At 34.5% G+C, this 13345-nt stretch overlaps 1 long non-coding RNA gene across 1 annotated transcript; it reads right to left on the bottom strand.

Moving 5' to 3' along the window:
* Positions 1 to 8208: 8208 nt before the first annotated feature.
* LOC134415205 (uncharacterized) lies at positions 8209 to 12779 on the bottom strand. Its single transcript, XR_010026966.1, has 3 exons — positions 12468 to 12779; positions 9561 to 9614; positions 8209 to 8317 (listed from the first exon to the last, which is right to left on the bottom strand). It is a non-coding gene; the product is annotated as an uncharacterized LOC134415205 (long non-coding RNA).
* Positions 12780 to 13345: the final 566 nt, after the last annotated feature.

Genomic DNA, 13345 nt, shown 5'->3' with positions numbered 1-13345 from the left:
TGTTAGCACTTTAAATTCTGTCTTCTGACTCCCTACCATAATGAGGTATTGGACTTAAAAATCAATTCATTGCCAAGGTCAAGCCAGAACACAGATACTGTGAAGAAAATTACCTCAGACAAAGGCAATACAAGTAGATTTTGATTAATGAGAACTCTTAATGTGAGAGGCTTAAATAATTTAGGAATATGAGACTTAAAGCAGTTTTGCCTCCTTGGTATTTCTCTACAGGCCAGAGCCAATATTCTTTGCTACAATTTCTGGTTTACTGTCTGAAGCATGTCGTTGTTACCATGTTCTGGTTAGGGAAGTTAGGCACAAACATCTGTCATGGATAGACCTTCTGAGCCTGAATGGTTAGTTATCGGTATGCCCTGATATGATATATAGCTATCTACCTACCTAAGAATATTTCATTAAAAATGTGCAGATAATGTAGTTCTTTTATGCTTGAAGGAAAAGTCATTAGTAAAAGTCTTGGAACTGTTTTAAATGTATTTTCCTGAGAGAAGATGAAAATTATCTGAGAATATTTTGGATTCTACAAAGCATTTCACTCAATCTGAAATGTAATAACTAATTTATTTACAGATCATAAGCAGATTTTTTTCTTCAAAATTCTTAGAAAGTGGGAAATTCAGGATACAAAGCTATTGGCAGATCATTTGATGAGACGATTTCTGTATTTCTTCTTTATATATTTATCCATTTTCAGTACCAAATTTGATCCAAATATGTATAGTTTCAATTACCCTAATCTGCATTTAGAGGAAAATTTGCTGTTAATTTTTTTTGCAATCCATATAGACTATCCTATCAATAGAGAGAAAATCAAGATAAGATCAAGTATTAAGCATCTTCATATAAACTTCAGAAAAAAGAAACATTGATGATTTTTTATACCAAGGACTGAACAAAAAGAAAATCTAAAAAAAAAAAAAAAAAAATAACAAGAATTATTTATATTTAACTTTCAGTGTTCAGTGGATAAGCTACATACTGTTTTCTGTCTAATGTTTTTTTCATCTGGTTCCATGAATTTCTGTCAAAATGCAATTGAGATATTTTAGACTGCAGTTACACAAATGCAATTGTGATTGACTCATTAAACATAAAATTGTAATTAATCTCATCTTAACATCTGATTGCACTTTAATATGGAACTTGAGTAAATACCTCAACAGATTGGATTATTAAAAAGAAGCGTAAAATAACTTGATGTGTAAATGCATGAAAAAAATTTAGAAGGTTATGAAGATTTTAACGTGCCAAACTGAAACTCCATTTTTGGTGAAAAACTCTTGTGGAATAACTCTTGTGGAATAAAGCTGAATACTGATAATTCCTGTAAGGTCTCTTCAGTATAAATCTCATATGGAGTAACACACATAAGTTCTGGTGTGTACAGTCCTTTTAAAAAGACATAGTGTAATTAGAGATGTAAAATCGTTATCTCTTCCAGGCCCTGACTAGTTCAAAATGGGATTTCTCTCTGTAATTTTTGGAGGGATACAGAAAATTTAATGACCAATGACCCAGGTAGAAATGTCCTTTTCCATTTTTTCTGTGGAAATAAAACACTTTTGTGCTTGCCTTCTCTCCTGGCAAGTAGTTAGTAGTAGTTGCCCAATGTTGTCAAGTAGGCAAAATGGCTTGACAGATTTTCCAATGGTTCCTTGCAAGGATATTCAAATCTCTACCCTCCTAGATTTATCTTTTCCTTTCCCAAATCCCTTTTCTGTCTTTTGTTATCCATGACATCAATACTGATGAGTTTCTTTCTAAAATCAATTCATAAAGAGTCTAATAATTTGTAAAATTACTCAACTCTGGTGCTCTGCTCCTACTCACCCTTATTTTGAGCTCTCATCAGCCAGTTTGATGCACTCTACTGTTTTTTCTACTCTTTTATTAGAAAACACAGTGCAATAATTCAATAACATGAAATTAACTGCTGTGTCTTTTTCGTACTGTGATAAGAGTGGACAAAACACTTTCTTGCTTGAGTAGCTCTAAGCATTTTTCAATCATAAAAGGCTTAAAACTAACAGAGATTAACTGCATGATCAATGTAAATGAAAAGTTAATTACAAATCAGAAATCATGACCAAGTTTTATGCAGTGGATAATGCTGAAAAAAGCCAGGCACAAAATATTTGTTTAAATGTTAATGGTGTGTTTTGTTAAATAAAGTAATATCCCAAAACCCATGGCAGACACTCCTTAATGACTTTTTGGTGGGATCTTTCCCAAGGAAGAACTCTCCAGAACAGTTTTGATATGGTACATTCTTCTTAGGTTATTGATAAACCCTTCACTGCGCAAAGTGAGTAAAATTTCAGAAAGAAAAAGTAAGTTGTAGGGGGATTTTGGGATATTTTGTTCTCATACAGAAGTTAATTAACTGCACAGGACAAACTTTTAAAACAATAGGTCACTGCAGAGAGATGACCATTAAGAGCTTCTTGTGAGAGCAGGAGGTGTAGGAGGACAGCTGGTAAGAAGTGACCAGTCAGTGAAGAACCAACATGAAGAATGTTCTAGAAAATGGAATTCTGGTCAAGCCCACACAAGTTTATCCTAGATTTAGCCATAAAGTTTCATTGTTTTCGTACAGCCTGACCAAGAGCTTCAAACTTGATCAAGGATTTCATCTTCCAGCAGGACTGAAGAGTTCTGTAGTTGAGGTCCAGCCATTGCAGAAAAAATTCTACATCATGACCATGTAATCCCTGCCATGGTGTTGGATGGCACTGTGCAGGTCCCTGGAAGATTAGGCACTTGCAAAATATTCAGCACAGTCTGGATATCAGTTATGGGGTTCTTGAACTTGAAACCCATATATCAGTTATGAGGTTCTTGAACTTGAAACCTTCCTAAACTTACAGTAGAAGGCTCTGTGGTGTTGTTGCAACCACGTAGCTCCTCCTTACAGCTGGAGCATTTTTTCCCACTCACTAGCTCCCTCCAGCCTTGTGTACCTTCTTGGTGTGCAACCTACTGCTGTTTCTTCCAGTTGTGGTCTATCCATCACAGGCAGTCACAGACTGCTTGCCAGGGTTCATCATGGAGAAGCAAGCAAGGTCATTTTCACTCAGATCATGGCGCTTTCCAGCACTGCTTGCCTTTCCCTTGGCACCTAAAACTTGCCTTAGAAATCCAGCCTTAACATTACTGCTGTAAAAGCAAACTGACAGCAGTGCTAACATGAGAGGCTGAAATTCTCATAAGAGAGTCACAGGCTTTCTGAGACAGATGACAATTTAATAAAATCATGTAAAGAGAATGAGTAAATATCTGTCTGGGTGACCAGGACTGTGCATGTTTCCAGTGTCTCTGATTAGATGCTCTCTGTATAATGGAAGGATTACTAACAAGACTAACAATTGCAGTTGGATTATTGATTTATGTCATAAAGGGCAGAGCTTTATCTGCTGTGTGACAAGGAAGGGACCAGAGATTGAAGGTTTTTGTGCTTTACTGCTTTCCTAGGCTAGACACTATCATGGGGAGAGCAGGGGACTGTTTTTGTGATGACATTACTCATACAGACATCAAGAAAGAAGTCCTTTACTCTTCCAGACAGGGCTAGACCCCACATCTTCACTGAAGTGACAAATTTGAGCACTGGCAATTTATAAACATATGTATATGAGATTTTTTTTTATCAATCTATGTTTGAAAAACTATAATCTTAAACTAAACATTTACTCTATTTAGCCTGGAATTGGTGCTTCAGAGTGCATTGAATAATGGACTTCATAAGGTTGACAGAAAATAAAAAACATGAAATGAAATAAAATGAAATTAATAATATAATATAATAAAATAAATCTTCCTGTTAAATAGTTTGTCCCCTTTCTTTCCCTCCAGTTTATATTAGTCACTGTTTCTTTAGGTATATACTAAAGATATATTGAATGAATTAAAAAATACTCAGTTGGATTTTTTTTCTGTGATGAATTTATGTATGCCACCAAGATGTTTTACAATCATTTTAGAAGTTTTGTTAAATCATTTCCTTTAGAAAAAATACAGAAAATTTATATTTCAAAGACAGATATATATAGTTGAATTTGCTTGTACCAAATCCTGTATGCTGTAATGAGCTAATTTGGTGAGAGAAAGGCAGAACAGCCAGTAGAGTTGATGAAAGGAAAGATCATTTAGTCTAGAAGCACTCTTATTAATAGAAAATTTTCTGTGCTTAAATAAGGAACGGAACCTATTTCAATTTCAAATTTTCAATTAGAACATGGACTGAAATTTGCAAGCTAAATTTATTTCTTTAGTTTCTTCTCATAGAGAAAACTCACAATACTCAAGTGTAGTACAGACAGACTGTCACTAGTCTAAATTGAATTTGTGATGACATTCTGAGAAGGCTATGAATTTGTTCTGGAGTAGACTTACCCTACTAAATTCTGCAGTCAGAATATAAATTTAGAAGAGTAATTTACAAACAACACTTCAAGAATGAATATACATGTACAGAATGGAAATAATCTTCTGGTATTGAATGTAATTTTGTCCGATAGTTGACTGTATTTTCTGTTTGAATAAAAAAGTTCAAATTCTCTTGTAATGACACACTAATCAGTCCCAGAAGATTATTTTTTAATGATAATGCAGGATTCAAAGTCTTTGTCTATTAGTTTACCAGATTTTTTTATCCCTTGTTTTTTAGTAACATATTATAGATTCTGACTGACTTCTGTGGTATGCTTTCATCCTGACAGGTTTTTTGTAAATCTTAAATGGTGTTATTAATTAGGAAAAAAGAGAAAGAAGATTTTATTGTTTCTCTTTTTCTCTTTTAATTAAAGTGCTTTTTTAGCTATTTTGTATATTTCCACTTTTAGAGAAGGCCAATGGAGACACAAAAACGTATATATACTTTCCTAATTTCTTGGTCATGATTGTAAAATCAATATCTTACATTTGAAAACGTGATTTTTTTTTTAATATGAGAGGTGTATTTTTGAAAGCTTTATATATTTGTGTATATATGTGTGTATGTGTATATACATATATATAACCAATTATATAACATTTTAAATTTAAAAATGATTATTCTGTTGGTTTTCTGTCTTCCAGGACCATTTTTTTGTTTTTAGCCTATTATTTACACAGATAATGAAAGGAAAAAAATTATGGGGAAAAAAAGAAAAAAGTGCACGAGCTAAGGAAAACTAAGAGAAAGATAAATCTACCACAGGCTATAATCAAGTTTAAAAAAAAGTATGAAGCAAAGGGGACATATTCTTAGGTTTACATTCCAAGTCCTAGGAGAAGAAAGCAAATCCATTGGTTTAACTGAACAGTTCTGGAACTGTTTTTCTAATCTGATGGTTAACAAATCAAAATAATTTTTCTAACTGTAGTACTGCAAATGAAACGTGGAAAGTATAACAGTAGTGCTCATGAGTTACAAAGATTTCTAGATTTTTTTTTATTTGTCACATGTGAGTTGATACGTTTTGTAATTAGAAGAGTACAGAATTTATTGTGGCATTTTCTGCAATGACATGGTCTCCAGTAATGAATGCTGTACTTAATTAAAAAGACTGAATAAAAAATTCAAGACTTTCACACATTATCAGATTTTTGGTACTATGACTTTAATGGCAGAAGGATCAAACCAGCTAAGACATTTTCAATTAAAAGAGAAAATGATCTGTCTATTCTGAAATATTCCAAGACACTTTTTCCTTATCTGACTTTGTTTCTGACAGAAGCAGACAAACAAGTACTATCTCACAGTGTTGATCAATGACAGGGGTCTCATTCACTTTGGATTTCATCAGGATTTGGTCTGTGGTACCAACATTGAGACAGGGGTGGTGTTTTTCCAAAAAGCACAGATGCAGACTCTCGCTGAGCCTTATTAAAATTATCTAAGAGGAGCAAGCTCTGGCAATTTTCCTAAACAGCTGCTTGGACATTTCCATAGGACAGTTATTGTTTTGTGACTGTGGTGACCTGACCACAACTGGCAGATAATCCCTGACCCAATGGCTCACTCACTCTGCTCCAGTGGGATGGAAGAGAACTGGAGGAGCAAAACTGAGAAGTTTAATAGATTAAGGGAGGGAAATAGGCAAGCACACCAGCCCCTAGCAAAAATCCCAAGTGATGCTAATGCAATCACTCACCAATTCCCACAAGCACAATGATATCCATTCAAGCCCTGAACAATGGCTGTGTTGAAAAAATTCCCTCATTGCAGCTTTTATTGCTGAGTATGGTGCCATATGGTATGGAATATCCTTTTGGTCAGTTGAGATCAGCTGCCCCATCTGTGTCCTCTCCCAGTCTTTTCTCACCCCAAGTCTACTCACTGCTGGAACAGATTGGGAAACCGTAAAGGCCTTGATAAGCATTGCTCAGCAATAGCTAAAACGTTGTTTTGGTGACAAGTTTAAACCACAGCCCCATATGAGCCACTAAGAAGAAAATCCTGACCAACCCAGCGCAGTCATAAAATCCATAACCACAAAATAGAATATCTGAGGCTGAGGGTCAACGGTGGAACCTCTAACAAGAAGTTTGAAATCAGCTAATTTGAATCTGATCTAGTCAATAAATGTCTTGTAAAAAGGAATTTTCTGTTTGTCAAGTACAATCTGCAGGGGACTAAGCCAGCTACATTCTGACAACTTGCTCAATGCAGAATGTCTAATGAAAAAGTATAACCTAGGAAATTATACATGTTAAAATCATCAAACCATTGTAATGAAAATAATTCAGTAAAATAATGGACAAATATATTTTGTAAAAAGAAATTAAACCCAGTTTATTTTAGGATTTTTTTATTCTAACAAATTTACTTTTTTTGCTATTAGTGAAAGGGGTTTCTTTCCATGTATTTAATTATATATTTTTAATGAATAAAAGGAAATATTTGCCAAAAAATAAAAGGAAGTACTTACCCAAAATATGTATAACTATATTTTTTCATTTTATAAATCAATCCCTCATAAAAGACTAAAATCAGAAAGGGCAGTATTTTCAGCCCATGCTGATAATAAAGGGAAAATAAAGCAAATACTCTGATTGCTAATGGAAAGAAAACATCTCCAAATGAGAAATATCTCCTTACCCACTGATTCTTTTGTCATAAATGTATGATGTTTATTTGGGTTGCATCTTTAATACATGAAGTCTACGCTGCATTAGCTTTGTAATATGCAGGTAACTATCTCACAGATATCTTAACACAAAATAGTAAAGTAGAGCTCATCTATAAAAAACCCCAACAAAAACTTCACTCGGTGTAATCTGAAATTGGGCCCTTTAACACCCTGTCCAATGTAATGGCCATAGAATCATAGCTACACAAAAGCTGGAAAAGACCTCTAAGGTCATCAAGTCCAGCCATTAACTTACTACTGCCATGTTCACCACTAAACTGTGTCCCTAAGCACTTCATCCACGGGTTTTTTAGAACTTCCAGAGATTGTGATACCACCACTTCCCTGAGCAAATTGTTCCAATGCCTGACCACCTGACCACCCTTTCAGTGAAGAAATTTTCCTAATATGCCATCTAATCACTCTTGGGGGCAAGCTGAGACCATTTCCTCTTGTCCTGTCACTTTTTACCTGAGTGAAGAGATGGATTCCCACCTCACGACAACCTCCTTCCTGGTAGTCAATGGAGAGGGATAGGGTCTCTCTGAGCCTCCTTTTCTCCAGGCTAAACACCCCCAGCTCCCTCAGCCACTCATCACAAACTCTGTGCCCCAGACAGTCTGACGGTCCATGGAACAAACTCAGATCTTTCCAATTCAACAGAAAGATTGATGGGAAAATTATTCCAGCTGTTTGTTTTATACAATGTTATTTTTTCTCTGGTTAGTAGTTAGTCTCTGATTGTACTCATAACTGTGATGATGTCATCTCTCAGTCTTTATGTTCCTAAGCTTTGCAAAAGAATAACTTTTACTTTCAAGATGGAAAATATCTTCCTTATTGTTCTTTCTAGTAATTTAATTAAATCTTATGGTCATTGTCCAACTCCTTAGCCAGGACAAAGTATATCTATTTTTCTTTTTCTCATTTGTAAGTTAAAAAATAGGGACATCTGTAATTTCTATATAAATGTAGTTGTTCATCAGAAATTTAGTTTGTTTTTAGCATACTTAAATCAATTAAATATATCTATTTTTTTAAGGTCACGATTTAAAATCCAAAAAATATATACTTACCTGCTTTTAGACTATATTTCCATCTGTTCTTTGCAAAGGGGTTTGAAACTGAAGGTTCAGATAAATGTGCTATCAAAACATCCCCATCATTTGATGGATCTCTTTGCACTGTGATATAATTTGGAACAGAATAATTGATTCAATACCAAATTTCTCTACCATCACCCCACCAAAATCCATTTCTCATCCCCATGCTCTTTTTATCAGTTAGCTTTTCTCCTATCTCTTGCTTCCACAAATATACAGAGCTCAAGAGTTTGACATTTATACTAAAATGTTACCCTAAGAGTGGTGAGCTGCACTGCCTGGGTGAAAACCTCTATATTTAATTTTTCAAAATGTTATATTTGTTTTTTTGAACAGTTTCTCCTATAATCATTGCAATCAATATTTCTTACTTGGGATGTTCAGAACACCATAATAGCTGCTGGCAATAGCCAAACTGCACACACGTGGAACAAGAACTACTGTGCTTTAAGATAAAAACCTTTGTAAAGTGCTCATGCAGGGCAAAATACCCCAGAAGGCACATGAGGGAGAATTTGACTGCTGACATGCAGTTTCAGAGCGTTTCCAGCTGTTGAGTTTCTGAGCACACACATTTTGATATTCTTTCAGAAGAGACAGCACAGTCTCATGAAGACAGACAGTTTTTTCCTTCTGTCTAATGTAAAGGGAGAAGATCTGACATCACCTCTACATTTCCCTTTCCTTTTGAGATGGTACATGGCAATATGCAGTAAACAATAGTTCACATTCACCGTAACACTCTACCCTCAAAAAACAAAAAAAAAAATATTTCCTGTCCGCAGTTCAGAAAGTTGTCAGAATAAATATGTACTTTTAAATTTAATCTTCACTTTGATGTTTCTTGTACCAGTGCTACAGGTATTGTAATGGAAGTCTTTTGTTCTGGTGGTATGGCAATTCTTGAGCAGTAGTTAGAGTCGAAAAAGTAAGGCTCGTATGATACTATTTCCTAATCCTTCAGATGAAAGTTAGGGAAAAAGAAGCAAACAAACAAACAAACAAAAGAAAACAAAAGAAAACAAAACAACAAACAAACAAAAAAAAATGCACAAAAAACCCAAACAAACCAAAAACAAACAGATAATAAATCCAGGAAAAAATCTAACTTATAACAATGCTAAAATAGATAAAGAAAACACAAAACCCCAAAACCAATTTTAACAAAAGCTGAATTGCTGTTTAGGATGTCAATTTTTCTTGGAAATTAAGGGGATTTTCAAGTGCAATATTTATAACATAAGCCTCTGTGGGTCAATATACTGAAATAAAAAACAATCTTAAGCCTCTGTGGGTCAATATACTGAAATAAAAACAATCTTACCTGGGAAAGAAGCTATGGCACAGAATTTCCTTTAGACCTTCAGTCAGATATCATCTATTTTTTCACAAAACAAAAATTAAAAATAAAAGCACAACATACTATTAGTTATACTGATATACTTTTCTGATCTTTATTTTTAAAAGGGCTCTTCAGCTATTTCCTCATGCTAAGAAGCTGCCCTTCACTATTTTTCTTTTCGGAGGGAATGAGTCTCATGGTTTACACATGGGGCAATTTAATATCAGTTAGTATTTCTATATATTATGCATATTTTATAGCATGAACCCAGAGATAATAATTCAACAAGATAATATGGGGATAATAATAAAGCAGTACTTGATCTTGCTGTGAATATTTGAAATAGGATTTGTAACTACCATTTCCTTTGGGATATTAAAATATTAAAGCTATCCTAGTCCCACAGACTGTTCTTGTGACAATGTTATGTATAAACATCTCAATGTTTGTTTTACTTCCCAGCACATTTCATGTCAGATATCCAGAACGGGTGGGCATCTGGGATGCTGATGGCATCTGCCCCAAATCTGACACAGAGACACTACTATCAGGATGTTCAGTTTGTCTGGTCCTGCTAGCTAGAGAAAGCACAGTGGATCACTCTGGCCCTGGAAGATGATTTGAAACATATGGTACGGTCAGAGCCTCAAGTTTGGGTTATTATTCTGATTTAGATTGTAGTGATCAGGTGTAAGACAGGAATGGTTGTCAGGGATCTCCAAGTAGCACCAGTCATCTGATTTACATTATGTTGATTTTGGCTGGGGTAAGAGTTAATTTTCTTCACAGTATGGTGCTGTGTTTTGGATTTCTGCTGGACACAGGGTTGATAATATATAGATGGGTGGTTTTTTTATTGCTGAGCAGGGCTTACACAGAGCCAAGACCTTTTCTGCTTGTCATGTTGCCATGCTGGCCATGAAGTTGGGGATGCGTGGGAGACTGGGAGGAGACACAACTGGGACAGGTGTGAATCCACCTTAGTTACTTTCTTCTTCCCAGTTTACATGCTGAGCAACATGTCATATGGTGTAGAATATATGACATCCTGCTCAGCATATAAACTGGGAAGAAGAAGGAAGATAAGGTGGGTTCTTGGAGCGATGGTATTTGTCTTCCCAGAAACCGTTGTGCGTGATGGGGCCCTGCTGCTTTGCTTGTGTGTACAGCTTTTGCACTCCCTATTAAATTGTCTGTATCCCAACATGTGAGCTTTTTACTCTTAATTATGCTATTCCCTCCTCCACCCCACTGGTGGGAGAGTGAGCAAGCAGCTGTTTGGTACGTGGTTACTGGCTGGGCTTAAATCACAACAGTATCTTACCATTCCTTTTCCTGGTTCTTGACCTTACATTCTATTAATATCTCTCTTTCTTTGTCCTTTTCTATTCCCAGATAAGCACTCCATTAATTCCAACTTTGCTATGTCTGTGTCCAACTTTGGTTTATCTCGTGCTGGTACCTAGACCCTCCCTTCCTTATGCAGTGTCACAGATGGAGTTACTGAGGCACTGCCTGCCTTTCAGCTGCCTGGGATGTTTGGCTGCTTCTCTCAAACCTCCCCTTAGCCACCCACTCAGTACCTCAGAGTGCTATCTGTAACTCTTGTAAACTTCTCACTCTTTTATTTATGACCTCCAGTATTCTCTCCTTTTGTGTCTAGCAGCTTCTCCTGTCTTGTTTAGTTAGCTTAATCTCAGGTGTGTGCTGAGTCAGTGCCTCAGACAATTGCTTTTAAACCTAGCATAAATACCTACATTCAGGCACTGTGGGACAAAAACAAACAACTGTGCAGAACTGCATTTTAAAACATATTATTTTTAATTTTAAAAAATCTTTAAGATAAATCTAACAACATGTATTTACAAGACAAACTAACCTAGTTAGTAAGCAATTATTTAGGAGAGTTAATGATATTATGTATGGTATTGAAATTTATTAGTGATTGGAAAAATAACTTGTTCTTATTTAATAAATTTATAAGCCGGAACATTTGGATTTCTTTTAATAAACACAGAGATTATTTTTTGTCTCATTCAGTATCTACTCTGTCTTTTGACTTTCCTTTTGCAAGGTAAAAAATGGAGAGTCTTTTTCTTCCTGTAGGACAGGCTGAGGATGAATCAAATCAAGAATGTTCCAAAGGCATACAGCAATCATGCATTAGTCAAGAGTCAAACTGCAAACAGGATTCAATTAATAGAATATAAATACAAAAACTTTTCCTTCATTTTTAAATTAAATTATTATAGGGGAAATAGAAAAATACTTAGGAAAAAAAAACCCCACCACATTTTTTACATGTTCACAGTTGAAGAAGCCATCATTGTTTTCATACAGTTTGATTCTTTCATAGAACTTTATACATATAAAGTAGAAAGAACATATGAACACATATGAGATGAGATACATGGTTTTTTCCAGTAAAAAAAGAAAGATTTGAAAATGTAGCACTGTTTATGTTCTGTGAGACTGACACTGTAAACGTCCTAGACACTGTTTTACTGGAATGTTGCAAATCTGAATTCATTAGTGTTAATAAATTAGTCCTGTAAGTTCAACAATAATAATTGAAAAAAATAAACAACCAAAATACATAACATCCTTTAAATCAATTCGATTTTGGATTATATTTATATTTTTTCTATAATTTTGTTTTAAATTTTTTCTTCTTTTGATTATATTTCTGATTTAACTTTTAGCTCCAAACCTTGCTACATACTATTCTTTTAAATAGTTATTTTTCTTCTACAGTATTTTAATCTGTAAATTTCTTTCGTAAACTTCATAATTCCATAGAAGTCAAAAGTTGAATTGTTTTAGTTACTAGTAGTTCCATATCTATACATTTTGACCTGTGTCTAGTTTCTTAAGAGATATCCAGCCTACCCGTCCTACTTCCTCGTTGTTCAATCCCAAGAGTGTAAAGTTTCATGAGATTTCTTTTTTCCTTTTTCTGGGATGTATAATTTTCCCTTACTTTTAATGAAAGAGCAAATCATGGTACCTAAAAAATTCAAAAGTGAGGAAATTAAACCTTATTGCAAATGGGCAGTCCATTTAAGCCATTAAAAAGCCTACCAAACACTGAATGATCTAGAAATTTACATTCAATTAGCAGTTGAATTATTATTTTTTTCACTATTGAAAGGCCAACACAGTAGAAGAAAGAGTGCCCTAAATGGGTAATTGAAGTGCAAACTGAGATATTCCTGTAACTATATGTAATTACCTCACTAATGTTATAGAAAATGAATTAAATGGAAAGGATTAAAGTTTGAAAAAACCAAATGTCATCTAAGATGTCTGAATTCAATAATTTTAGTTCAGATATTGTCTCCTTGGCAATCATGGCAAGCTTACTATATGTACCTGAAATGTGCTTTCTCAGTTACTTCAGAAATAGGAATTTCACAAAGGATTGTGAAATTTCATGACCAATTTCTGGAATTTTTAGTTTAAAATATTGTAAGTGCAAGCATACTTTTACACTTTATTGTGAATAAATAATAAAAGAGAGATAGTCATAAGCAGCAGACAAGACTTTGCATGGAAAATCAGCTGATGTAATAAAAATCTAAAATACCGTTTTACAATGTAAGCTTCATACCACTACCAATAATGTTAACAGTTAAATTGTAAGAGAATCATCACATGACCTTTTATTCTAGGCACTTTTAGTCTCTGTGTTGGAAATGAACCATAACTGTGACAGAAATCAAATTTACTTTTCCTCATGGAGATTTTGACTTTTCTCAGTTTCAGTG

The sequence above is a fragment of the Melospiza melodia genome, chromosome 2 (assembly GCF_035770615.1).
Source record: "Melospiza melodia melodia isolate bMelMel2 chromosome 2, bMelMel2.pri, whole genome shotgun sequence".
NCBI classification, from domain to species: domain Eukaryota; kingdom Metazoa; phylum Chordata; class Aves; order Passeriformes; family Passerellidae; genus Melospiza; species Melospiza melodia.
The sequence above is the reverse complement of the archived record's forward strand: the minus strand, read 5'-3'. Positions and strand labels throughout refer to the sequence as shown.